The following is a 13,319-nucleotide window of genomic DNA, read 5'->3' as shown; positions in this document are numbered from 1 at the left end:
AATGATGGTAGGTGAATGTTAATGATGGTAGGTGAATGTTAATGATGGTAGATGAATGTTAATGATGGCAGGTGAGTGTTAATAATGGCATGTGAGTGTTAATGATGGTAGGTGAATGTTAATGATGGTAGGTGAATGTTAATGATGGTAGATGAATGTTAATGATGGTAGGTGAATGTTAATGATGGTAGGTGAGTGTTAATGATGGTAGGTGAATGTTAATGATGGTAGGTGAATGTTAATGATGGTAGGTGAGTGTTAATGATGGTAGGTGAATGTTAATGATGGTAGGTGAGTGTTAATGATGGTAGATGAATGTTAATGATGGTAGGTGAATGTTAATGATGGTAGGTGAATTTTAATGATGGTAGGTGAATTTTAATGATGGCAGGTGAGTGTTAATGATGGTAGGTGAATGTTAATGATGGTAGGTGAATGTTAATGATGGTAGGTGAGTGTTAATGATGGTAGGTGAATTTTAGTGATTGTAGGTGAATGTTAATGGTGTTAGGTGAGTGTTAATGATGGTAGTTGAATGTTGATGGTGTTAAGTGAGCAGGTGAGTGTTAATGATGTTAGGTGAGTGTTAATGATGGTAGGTGAATGTTAATGATGGTAGGTGAATGTTAATGATGGTAGGTGAATGTTAATGATGGTAGGTGAATGTTAATGATGGTAGGTGAATGTTAATGATGGCATGTGAGTGTTAATGATGGCAGGTGAGTGTTAATGATGGCAGGTGAATGTTAATGATGGTAGGTGAGTGTTAATGATGGTAGGTGAGTGTTAATGATGGTAGGTGAGTGTTAATGATGGTAGGTGAGTGTTAATGATGGTAGGTGAGTGTTAATGATGGTAGGTGAGTGTTAATGATGGTAGGTGAGTGTTAATGATGGCAGGTGAATGTTAATGATGGCAGGTGAGTGTTAATGATGGTAGGTGAGTGTTAATGATGGTAGGTGAGTGTTAATGATGGTAGGTGAGTGTTAATGATGGTAGGTGAGTGTTAATGATGGTAGGTGAGTGTTAATGATGGTAGGTGAGTGTTAATGATGGTAGGTGAGTGTTAATGATGGCAGGTGAATGTTAATGATGGTAGGTGAGTGTTAATGATGGTAGGCGAGTGTTAATGATGGTAGGTGAGTGTTAATGATGGTAGGTGAGTGTTAATGATGGTAGGTGAGTGTTAATGATGGTAGGTGAGTGTTAATGATGGCAGGTGAATGTTAATGATGGTAGGTGAGTGTTAATGATGGTAGGCGAGTGTTAATGATGGTAGGTGAGTGTTAATGATGGTAGGTGAATGTTAATGATGGTAGGTGAGTGTTAATGATGGCAGGTGAGTGTTAATGATGGCAGGTGAATGTTAATGATGGTAGGAGTGTTAATGATGGTAGGTGAGTGTTAATGATGGTAGGTGAGTGTTAATGATGGTAGGTGAGTGTTAATGATGGTAGGTGAGTGTTAATGATGGTAGGTGAGTGTTAATGATGGTAGGTGAGTGTTAATGATGGTAGGTGAGTGTTAATGATGGTAGGTGAGTGTTAATGATGGCAGGTGAATGTTAATGATGGTAGGTGAGTGTTAATGATGGTAGGTGAGTGTTAATGATGGTAGGTGAGTGTTAATGATGGTAGGTGAGTGTTAATGATGGCAGGTGAATGTTAATGATGGTAGGTGAGTGTTAATGATGGTAGGTGAATGTTAATGATGGCAGGTGAGTGTTAATGGTGTTAAGTGAGTGTTAATGGTGTTAAGTGAGTGTTAATGGTCACTACTCACTATGTGAATCATCTGTTATACAATAAAGTCAGTCAGACGGAGACTCAAATATATTTAACGAGGTTTAACGAGAATAAAAACTATTTTCCCCCTACATGTGTGAGATGAGCGGCGACACTTGACTGTCACTGTCCATCCTTGATCAACTAAGAGGAGGCAACTTTGTGAAGGTTTGAAGCCAATCCACCAAGTTATCCCAGTCATACACTGATGCAAGGATCAGGCTTAACAACTTTAATAGTAATAATAATAATAGAAATAATAGTAATAATAATAATACCAATAATAATAATAGCAATCTTTATTTCTACAAGTACATGACATAACTTATACAGACCATAGTTAACATCAGTGTCATACTATATAGAAATCCCGTGGTTCTGGAGAGTATTTCGGCCAAATTAGGTCAATTTTGTCCCCGGATGCGACCCACACCAGTCGACTAACACCCAGGTACCTATTTCACTGCTAGGTGAACATGGACAGCAGGTGTCTTAAGGTAACACATCCTAACGTTTCCACCCGTACCGGAGATCGAACCGCGGACCTCAACGTGTGAGCTGTGTGAGCAACCAACCGAGCATGTAAAGGCCGTCTGCACAAGAATCCCGCCGTAGTTACCGTAAACCAAAGTTTAAGAAGTTGAAGGCGATCGAATGAAGCGTTCTCATGAACGAAATAAAAGCGAAAAGTTATTGTAAGTATCATAATGTATCGTAATTGAGGTATATAATGAGCTAGATATTTTTTACAACCCAAGAGTCGCCTCCGTACCCAGGGACACCGATACAAAAATTTTCGTTCAATCCGAAGTCAGAGACGCGTGGCAGGAAACGAACACCAGCAACATAACACACTGCTCGTGAACATAGGGCATCCCTGGCAGTAATGGTATCCCCTGGCACTGATGGTATACCTGGCACTGATGGTATACCTGACACTGATGGTATACCTGGCACTGATGGTATACCTGGCAGTAATGGTATACCTGGCACTGATGGTATACCTGGCACTGATGGTATACCTGGCAGTAATGGTATCCCTGACACTGATGGTATACCTGACACTGATGGTATCCCTGGCACTGAGGGTATCCCTGGCAGTAATGGTATCTCTGGCACTGATGGTATACCTGGCACTGATGGTATCTCTGGCAGTAATGGTATCCCTAGCACTGATGGTATACCTGGCACTGATAGCATCCCTGGCAGTAATGGTATCCCTGGCACTGATGGTATACTTGGCACTGATGGTATCCCTGGCAGTAATGATATCCCTGGCACTGATGGTATACCTGGCACTGATGGTATCCCTGGCAGTAATGGTATCCCTGGCACTGATGGTATACCTGACACTGATGGTATCCCTGGCACTGATGGTATCCCTGGCACTGAGGGTATCCCTGGCAGTAATGGTATCTCTGGCACTGATGGTATACCTGGCACTGATGGTATCCCTGGCAGTAATGGTATCCCTGGCACTGATGGTATACCTGGCACTGATGGCATCCCTGGCAGTAATGGTATCCCTGGCACTGATGGTATACCTGACACTGATGGTATCCCTGGCACTGATGGTATCCCTGGCACTGAGGGTATCCCTGGCACTGATGGTGTCCCTGGCACTGAGGGTATCCTTGGCACTGATGGTATACCTGGCACTGATGGTATCCCTGGTACTGGTATACCTGGCACTGAGGGTATCCATGGCAGTAATGGTGTCCCTGGCACTGATGGTATACCTGACACTGATGGTATCCCTGGCACTGATGGTATCCCTGGCACTGAGGGTATCCCTGGCAGTAATGGTATCCCTGGCACTGATGGTATACCTGGCACTGATGGTATCCCTGGTACTGGTAAGCCTGGCACTGAGGGTATCCATGGCAGTAATGGTATCCCTGGCACTGATAGTATACCTGGTACTAATGGTATACCTGGCACTTATGGTATACCTGGCACTGATGGTATACCTGGCACTAAGGGTATCCATGGCAGTAATGGTATCCCTGGCACTAATGGTATACCTGGCACTGATGGTATGCCTGGCACTGAGGGTATCAATGGCACTGATGGTATACCTGGCACTGAGGGTATCCCTAGCAGTAATAGTATCCCTGGCACTGATGGTATCCCTGGCACTGATGGTATCCCTGGCACTGAGGGTATCCATGGCAGTAATGGTATCCCTGGCGCTGATGGTATACCTGGTGCTGATGGTATCCCTGGCACTGATGGTATACCTGGCACTAAGGGTATCAATGGCAGTAATGGTATCCATGGCACTAATGGTATACCTGGCACTGATGGTATGCCTGGCACTGAGGGTATCAATGGCACTGATGGTATACCTGGCATTGATGGCATGCCTGGCACTGAGGGTATCAATGGCACTGAGGGTATCCATGGCACTTAGGATATCCCTAGCACTGATGGTATACCTGGCAATGATGGTATCCCTGCCACTGAGGTATCCCTGGCACTGAGGGTATCCATGGCATTAATGGTATACCTGGCACTGAGGATACCCCTAGCACTGATAGCATCCCTGGCACTGATGACATGCCTGGCACTGATGGTATCCTAGGCACTGATGGGATACCTAGCACTGATGGCATACCTGGCACTGATGGTATCCTTGGCACTGAGGGTATCCCTAGCACTGATGGTATTCCTGGGACTGAAGGTATTTCTGGACCTGAGGGTATCCCTAGCACTGATGGTATCCCTGGCACTGATGGTATCCTTGGTACTGAGGGTATCCATGGCAGATGGTATCCCTGGCACTGAGGATAGCGCTAACACTGATGGTATCCCTGACACTGAGGGTAACTCTAGAACTGATAGTATCCATGGCACTGATGGTATCACTGGCGCAGGGTATCCCTGGCACTGATGGTATCCCTAGCACTGATGGTATCCCTGGCACTGAAGGTATCCCTAGCACTGATGGTATCCCTGGCACTGATGGTATACCTGGCGCCGATGGTATTCCTAGTTTTGATGGTATAACTGGCACTGATGGTATCCCAGACACCAATGGTATCCCTAGTTTTGATATCCCTAGCACTGAAGGTATTCCTGAGACTGAAGGTACCCATTGCGCTGATGGTATCCCTGATTGTATCCCTGGCACTGATGGCATCCAAGCACTGATGGTGTCTCTGACACTCTGAATATCCCTGGCACTGAGTGCATTCCTGGCACTGAAGACATCTTTTGCATTGATAGTATTCCTGGTACTAAGGGTCTCCCTGTCACTGATGGTATCCCTGGCACTTATGATATCCCCGGCACTTATGGTATCCCCGGCACTGAAGGTATACCTGCAACTGAGGATATCCCTGGCAATAAGGGTATCCCTGGCGCTGATGGTATCCACGGCAATGATGGTATTCTTGGCACTGATGGTATCCTTGACACAAAGGGTGTCCCCTTCACTGAGGGGTATGCCTTGCATTGATGGTATCTCCGGCATTGAGGGTGTACATGGCACTGAGAGTATCCCCGTCGCTGAGGGGTATTCCTGGTACTGATGGTATCCCTGGTAATGATGATATCCCTGAAAATGATGGTATCCCTGGCACTGAAAGTATTCCTGGCATTGAGGGTAACCCTGGCATTGATGGTATCCCTGACCCTGAAGGTATCCCTGGAACTTAAGGTATCCCTGCCACTGAGGGTATCCCTGGCATTGATGGTATATATGGCAGTGAGAATATCCCTGGAACTGAAGGTATCCCTGGCGTTGACGATATCCCTAGCACTGAGGGTATCCCCGACACTGAGGTTATCCCTGGTACTGATGGTATCCCTGGCACTGACGGTATCCCTAGCACAGATAGTATCCCCGCATTGAAGGTATCCCTGGCACTGAGGGTATCCCTGGCAATGAGAGCATCTCTGGCACAGAGAGTATCCTTGGCACTGACGGTATACCTAGTATTGAGGGTAACCGTGGGAGGGCATCCCTGGCACCGAGGGGTATCCTTGGCAGTGAAGAGTACCCTTGGCAGTGAGGGGTATCCCTGGCAGTGAGGGGTATCCCTGGCAGTGAGGGTAACCCTGGCAGTGAGGGTAACCCTGGCACTGAGGGTATCCCTGGCACTGAGGTGCACAATTCTGGCCCCGCCTACACTCTTATTGACCGCCGCTATGTTCCTGTGCTGCTGACGTCACGCTTCTGTCAGTGCCGCTGACGTCACGCCTGTGTCAGTGGCGCTGACGTCATGCTTGTGACAGTGGGGCTGACGTCACACTTGTGTCAGTGCTGATGTCAGCATGTGAGAGCTGCTGATGTCACGCTTGTGTCAGTCCTGCTAACGTCACGCTTGTTTCAGTGGCGCTGAAGTCAGTCTAGGTATTACAATAGTGTCAGTCAGTCTAGGTATTACCATGGTGTCAGTCAGTCTAGGTATTACCATGGTGTCAGTCAGTCTAGGTATTACCATGGTGTCAGTCAGTCTAGGTATTACCATGGTGTCAGTCAGTCTAGGTATTACCATGGTGTCAGTCAGTCTAGGTATTACCATGGTGTCAGTCAGTCTAGGTATTACCATGGTGTCAGTCAGTCTAGGTATTACCATGGTGTCAGTCAGTCTAGGTATTACCATGGTGTCAGTCAGTCTAGGTATTACCATGGTGTCAGTCTAGGTATTACCAAGGTGTCAGTCAGTCTAGGTATTTCCATGGTGTCAGCCAAAGTATTACCATGGTGTCAGTCAGTCTAGGTATTACCATGGTGTCAGTCTAGGTATTACCAAGGTGTCAGTCAGTCTAGGTATTACCATGGTGTCAGTCTAGGTATTACCAAGGTGTCAGTCAGTCTAGGTATTTCCATGGTGTCAGCCAAAGTATTACCATGGTGTCAGTCTAGGTATTACCATGGTGTCAGTCAGTCTAGGTATCACCAAGGTGTCAGTCAGTCTAGGTATTACCATGGTGTCAGTCAGTCTAGGTATTACCATGGTGTCAGTCAGTCTAGGTATTACCAAGGTGTCAGTCAGTCTAGGTATTACCATGGTGTCAGTCAGTCTAGGTATTACCATGGTGTCAGTCAGTCTAGGTATTACCATGGTGTCAGTCAGTCTAGGTATTACCATGGTGTCAGTCAGTCTAGGTATTACCATGGTGTCAGTCAGTCTAGGCATCAACTTGGGCCAGTCAGTATAAGTATCACCTTACCTTTTATGAGTTTCGAGAGTTTATCTAATCTCTGAGCCCGGTCATGGGCCAGGCTCGTTTTGTGCTTAGGCTGTTGCTGCTAGAGGCCCGCTGCCCCACATATCCATCACAGCCTGGTTGATCTGGCACCTGGTGAAGATACTTGTCTAGTTTCCTCTTGAAGGTTTCAACACTTGTTCCAGCAGTGTTTCTGATATCTTCTGGTAAGATGTTGAATAGTCTGGGACCCCGGATGTTGATACAGTGTTCCCTTATTGTTCCCACCGCACCCCTGCTCCTCACTGGGTTTATTTTACACTTCCTTCCATATCTCTCACTCCAGTATGTTGTTATGGCGGTGTGTAGATTTGGGACCAGGACCTTGAGTACTTTCCAGGTATATATTATCATGTATCTCTTGGGTCAGTCAGTCTAGACATCAACTTCGGCGAGTCTGTCTAGGTATTACCTTGGGGTCAGTCTAAGCATTACCTTGGGTCAGTCAGTCTTGATATCACCTTGGGTGAGTCAGTCTACATATCACCTTGGGGTCAGCCAGTCTACGTATTACCTTGAGGTCAGTCTAGGTATCACCTTGGGTCAGTCAGTCTAGGTATTACCATGGGTCAGTCTAGGTATTACCTTGAGGTCAGTCAGTCTAGGTATTACCATGGGTCAGTCAGTCTAGGTATTACCCTGAGGTCGGTCAGTCTAGGTATCACCTTCGGGTCAGTCAGTCTAGGTATTACCTTGGATCAGTCAGTCTAGGTATTACCCTGAGGTCAGTCAGTCTAGGTATTACCCTGAGGTCACTCAGTCTAGGTATCACCTTGGGGTCAGTCAGTCTAGTTATTACCTTGGGTCAGTCAGTCTAGGTATTACCCTGAGGTCAGTCAGTCTAGGTATTACCCTGAGGTCAGTCAGTCTAGGTATTACCTTGGATCAGTCAGTCTAGGTATTACCTTGAAGTCAGTCAGTCTAGGTGTTACCTTGAGGTCAGTCAGTCTAGGAATTACCATGGGTCAGTCAGTCTAGGTATTACCCTGAGATCAGTCAGTCTAGGTATTACCATGGGTCAATCAGTCTAGGTATTACCCTGAGGTCAGTCAGTCTAGGTATTACCCTGAGGTCAGTCAGTCTAGGTATTACCCTGAGGTCAGTCAGTCTAGGTATCACCTTGGGGTCAGTCAGTTTAGTTATTACCTTGGGTCAGTCAATCTAGGTATTACCATGGGTCAGTCAGTCTAGGTATTACCTTGGATCAGTCAGTCTAGGTATTACCTTGGATCAGTCAATCTAGGTATTACCTTGAGGTCAGTCATTCTAGGTATTACCTTGAGGTCAGTCAGCCTAGGAATTACCATGGGTCAGTCAGTCTAGGTATTACCCTGAGGTCAGTGAGTCTAGGTAATACCCTGAGGTCAGTCAGTCAAGGTATTATCCTGAGGTCAGTCAGTCTAGGTATTATCCTGAGGTGTCAGTCAGTCTAGGTATTACCATGGGTAAGTCAGTCTAGGTATTACCCTGAGGTCAGTCAGTCTAGGTATTACCCTGAGGTCAGTCAGTCTTGGTATTACCATGGGTCATTCTGTCTAGGTATTACCTTGGATCAGTCAGTCTAGGTATTACCCTGAGGTCAATCAGTCTAAGTATCACCTTGGGGTCAGTCAGTCTATGTATTACCTTGGGTCAGTCAGTCTAGGTATTACCATGGGTCAGTCAGTCTAGGTATTACCCTGAGGTCAGTCAGTCTAGGTATTACCTTGGGTCAGTCAGCCTAGGTATTACCTTGGGTCAGTCAGTCTAGGTATTACCTTGGGTCAGTCAGTCTAGGTATTACCTTGGATCAGTCAGTCTAGGTATTACCCTGAGGCCAGTCAGTCTAGGTATTACAATGGGTCAGTCAGTCTAGGTATTACCTTGGATCAGTCAGTCTAGGTATTAACCTGAGGTCAGTCAGTCTAGGTATTACCATGGGTCAGTCAGTCTAGGTATTACCCTGAGGTCAGTCAGTCTAGGTATTACCCTGAGGTCAGTCAGTCTAGGTATTATCCTGAGGTCAGTCAGTCTAGGTATTACCATGGGTAAGTCAGTCTAGGTATTACCCTGAGGTCAGTCAGTCTAGGTATTACCCTGAGAACAGTCAGTCTAGGTATCACCTTGGGGTTAGTCAGTCAAGGTATTACCTTGGATCTTTCAGTCTAGGTATTACCCTGAGGTCAGTCAGTCTAGGTATTACCATGGGTCAGTCAGTCTAGGTATTACCTTGGATCAGTCAGTTTAGCTTGGATCAGTCAGTCTAGGTATTTCTCTGAGGTCAGTCAAAGTATCACCTTGGGGTCAGTCAATGTATTACCTTGGGTCAGTCAGTCTAGGTATTACCATGGGTCAGTCAGTCTAGGTATTACCCTGAGGTCAGTCAGTCTATGTATTACCTTGGGTCAGTCAGTCTGTGTATTACCTTGGGTCAGTCAGCCTAGGTATTACCTTGGGTCAGTCAGTCTAGGTATTACCCTGAGGTCAGTCAGTCTAGGTATTACAATGGGTCAGTCAGTCTAGGTATTACCTTGGATCAGTCAGTCTAGGTATTAACCTGAGGTCAGTCAGTCTAGGCATTACCTTGAGGTCAGTCAGTCTAGGTATTGCCTTGGATCAGTCAGTCTAGGTATTACCCTGAGGTCAGTCTGTCTAGGTATTACCCTGAGGCCAGTCAGTCTAGGTATTACCTTGGATCAGTCAGTCTAGGTATTACCATGAGATCAGTCAGTCTAGGTATTACCTTGGATCAGTCAGTCTAGGTATTACCTTGAGGTCAGTCAGTCTAGGCATTACCTTGAGGTCAGTCAGTCTAGGCATTACCTTGAGGTCAGTCAGTCTAGGTATTACCTTGGATCAGTCAGTCTAGGTATTTTTACCTTTCATCAGTCTAGGTATCACCTTGGGTCTGTCAGTTTAGGTATTACCTTGAGGTGAGTCAGTCTAGGTATCACCTTGAGGTCAGTCAGTCTAGGTATCACCTTGGGTCAGTCAGTCTAGGTATTACCTTGAGGTCAGTCAGTCTAGGTATCACCTTGGGTCAGTCAGTCTAGGTATCACCTTGGGTCAGTCAGTCTAGGTATCACCTTGAGGTCAGTCAGTCTAGGTATTACCTTTTGTCAGTCTAGGTATCATCTTGAGTCAGTCAGTTTTGGTATTACCTTTTGTCAGTCTAGGTATCACCTTGAGTCAGTCTAGGTATCACCTTGAGTCAGTCTAGGTATCACCCTGAGTCAGTCTAGGTATCACCTTGAGTCAGTCTAGGTATCACCCTGAGTCAGTCTAGGTATCACCCTGAGTCAGTCAGTCTAGGTATCACCTTGGGTCAGTCAGTCTGGGTATCAACATGAACACGTGGGAGTGGAGGGAGTGGGTATCAACAAAGAAGGTAGAACGTGGGTATCAACAGATCGGGGGCGGTATCTCACCTCGAGGGAGGGCAGAGCGTGGGTATCAACAGAAAAGGAGGGATATCTCACCATGAGAGAGGGTAGAGCGTGGGTATCAACAGTGAAGGAGAGGTATCTCACCATGAGAGAGGGCAGAGCGTGGGTATCAACAGTGAAGGAGAGGTATCTCACCTTGAGAGAGGGTAGAGCGTGGGTATCAACAGAGAGGGAGGGGTATCTCACCATGAGAGAGGGCAGAGCGTGGGTATCAACAGTGAAGGAGAGGTATCTCACCTTGAGAGAGGGTAGAGCTTGGGTATCAACAGTGAAGGAGAGGTATCTCACCATGAGAGAGGGTAGAGCGTGGGTATCAACAGAGAGGGAGGGATATCTCACCATGAGAGAGGGTAGAGCGTGGGTATCAACAGAGAGGGAAGGGTATCTCACCTTGAGGGAGGGTAGAGCGTGGGTATCAACAGAGAGGGAAGGGTATCTCACCTTGAGGGAGGGTAGAGCGTGGGTATCAACGGAAAAGGAGGGGTATCTCACCTTGAGGGAGGGCAGAGCGTGGGCATCAGCGCCCATACTAGCAGATGTGGTGGCCCTCAGCTCTGGGCACCATGACGTCACTCAGGCACCAGGCCTCAACCCACCACCAGTGCTACCTGCAGCAAGACAGTTACTTATTAACACATTTCCTCAGACACCAGGTCAAGTGCCAGAGGAGGGGACAGAGGAGGAAGGTGGGGAGACGGTCGGGGAGGAGGCCTAGAGAGGGAGAATGACTTAACAAATCTGGGGATCATCGCCCCCAGAGTACTGCTCTCTGACTAGGACTTCCTAATTGGAAATGAAATATTTCACTAATAACTACTGCGAAACTACACACACACACACACATACACACACACACACACACACACAAACACACACACGCAAACAAACAAGACTTAAAGCATACTCTGCTGGCACACAGATGGCGTATACAATACATGAGGTTTCAGGGATACATTTCAAGTACATATTACAGATTAAAACGAGAAAAATCTCATCCACCTCCTCAGAGCTGGGGCGCGTGCCCAGGAAAACAGCAGGCATTACCCCTGTGAACCGCAGCGTTGAGTCACTGGAACAGTGACTCAACTAGCCGCCCAGGGATCCCTAGTTACCCTGATGAGTCTTTTGCCAAACTCCTTAAGGAATTTAGATGCACTCTTTTCCCATGGGCCGAGGGTCTCTGAACCTATGGGAACAAACATGTAATGACGGGCAAGTTCACCGCATTTTCTAAAATGGTAGGACGCAATGAAGCTGGCAGCTGCCCCTCCTTCCTGCCTGGTGGACTGCAGATAGGTATGATCATCCAGTGTAGATGTACATGTGTAGTCCCACACCACCTGCCTGCGGTCTGTCCGCAAACAGGGTGGGTCATTCTTGAGGATTGTGTGGTCCCATGGACTAGAGCGTCATGTGTTTTCGCTCACCATGAGGCGGGCCAAAGTAACATGGGTTCGACTCCATGACTAGTCGCAGTAAGCGTGTTCGATAGGAGTGAATGGAGACGAATGGTATTTGGGACCTGACGATCTGTTGGAGTGTGAGCAGGGTAATATTTAGTGAAGGGATTCAGGGAAACCGGTTATTTTTATATAACCGGACTTGAGTCCTGGAAGTGGGAAGTACAATGTCTGCACTTTAAAGGAGGGGTTTGGGATATTGGCAGTTTGGAGGGATATGTTGTGTATCTTTATACGTATATGCTTCTAAACTGTTGTATTCTGAGCACCTCTGCAAAATCAGTGATTATGTGTGAGTGAGGTGAAAGTGTTGAATGATGAAAGTATTTTCTTTTTGGGGATTTTTTTTTCTTTTTGGGTCACCCTGCATCGGTGGGAGACGGCCGACTTGTTAAATATATATATATATATATATATATATATATATATATATATAGATATATATATATATATATATCTATATATATATATATATATATATATGCAAGGAATTCGCAAGAGCAGGCGAAATATACACAAACATTGATCTCTGGTTGAAGGAGACTCGAACCTACGAACCTTGGAACAAGGTACGCAGTGCTTAACCAATCTAACCACACTGGACCAATACCTTGGAGTCCAGCTTGCTTTAGACTTTGATCCAAGGCAGCCATTTTTCAGGGAGAAGGCTTACAGCTTTTCATCTCATCCCCTGCATGCATCAGCCTTACTAGAGATATTAACAATGCAAGGAATTCGCAAGAGCAGGCGAAATATACACAAACACTGATCTCTGGCTGATCAGTGTTTGTGTATATTTCGCCTGCTCTTGCGAATTCAGCCAGATCAACCGGGCTGTGGCTCGTACGTTGGACTGCGTGCGGCCAGCAGTAACAGCCAAGTTGATCAGGTCCTGATCCATCGGGAGGCCTGGTCATGGACCGGGCCGCGGGGGCGTTGATCCCCGGAATAACCTCCAGGTAACCTCCAGGTATCCAGGTAAGGTATTTCTCCAGTGTGGGTAGATTGGTAAAGCACTGCGTACCTTGTTCCAAGGTTCGTAGGTTCGAGTCTCCTTCAGCCAGACATCAGTGTTTGTGTATATTTCGCCTGCTCTTGCGAATTCCTTGCATTGTTAATATCTCTAGTAAGGCTGATGCATGCAGGGGATGAGATGAAAAGCTGTAAGCCTTCTCCCTGAAAGCTGGCTGCCTTGGATCAAAGTCTAGCGCAAGCTGGACTCCAAGGTATTGGTCCAGTGTGGGTAGATTGGTAAAGCACTGCGTACCTTGTTCCAAGGTTCGTAGGTTCGAGTCTCCTTCAGCCAGAGATCGGTGTTTGTGTATATTTCGCCTGCTCTTGCGAATTCCTTGCATATTATATATATATATATATATATATATATATATATATATATATATATATAAATAAATATATATATATATATTTAACAA

The 13,319-nt window shown here is 46.2% G+C and overlaps 1 protein-coding gene across 5 annotated transcripts in view; it reads right to left on the bottom strand.

Annotated features, from left to right (window-relative positions):
* Positions 1 to 13,319, bottom strand: part of LOC128696401 (protein turtle-like) — a 1,392,149-nt gene that overhangs the window by 768,078 nt on the left and 610,752 nt on the right. For all 5 annotated transcript variants that reach the window (XM_070092535.1, XM_070092536.1, XM_070092538.1 and 2 more), the window contains exon 3: positions 10,919 to 11,034. The gene's annotated coding sequence lies outside the window, so the exon portion shown is untranslated. The remainder of the gene's footprint in view (positions 1 to 10,918; positions 11,035 to 13,319) is intronic.

Source organism: Cherax quadricarinatus, chromosome 39 (assembly GCF_038502225.1).
Source record: "Cherax quadricarinatus isolate ZL_2023a chromosome 39, ASM3850222v1, whole genome shotgun sequence".
NCBI lineage: Eukaryota > Metazoa > Arthropoda > Malacostraca > Decapoda > Parastacidae > Cherax > Cherax quadricarinatus.
Note: the sequence above shows the minus strand (reverse complement) of the source record. Positions and strands in the feature narration are given on the sequence as shown.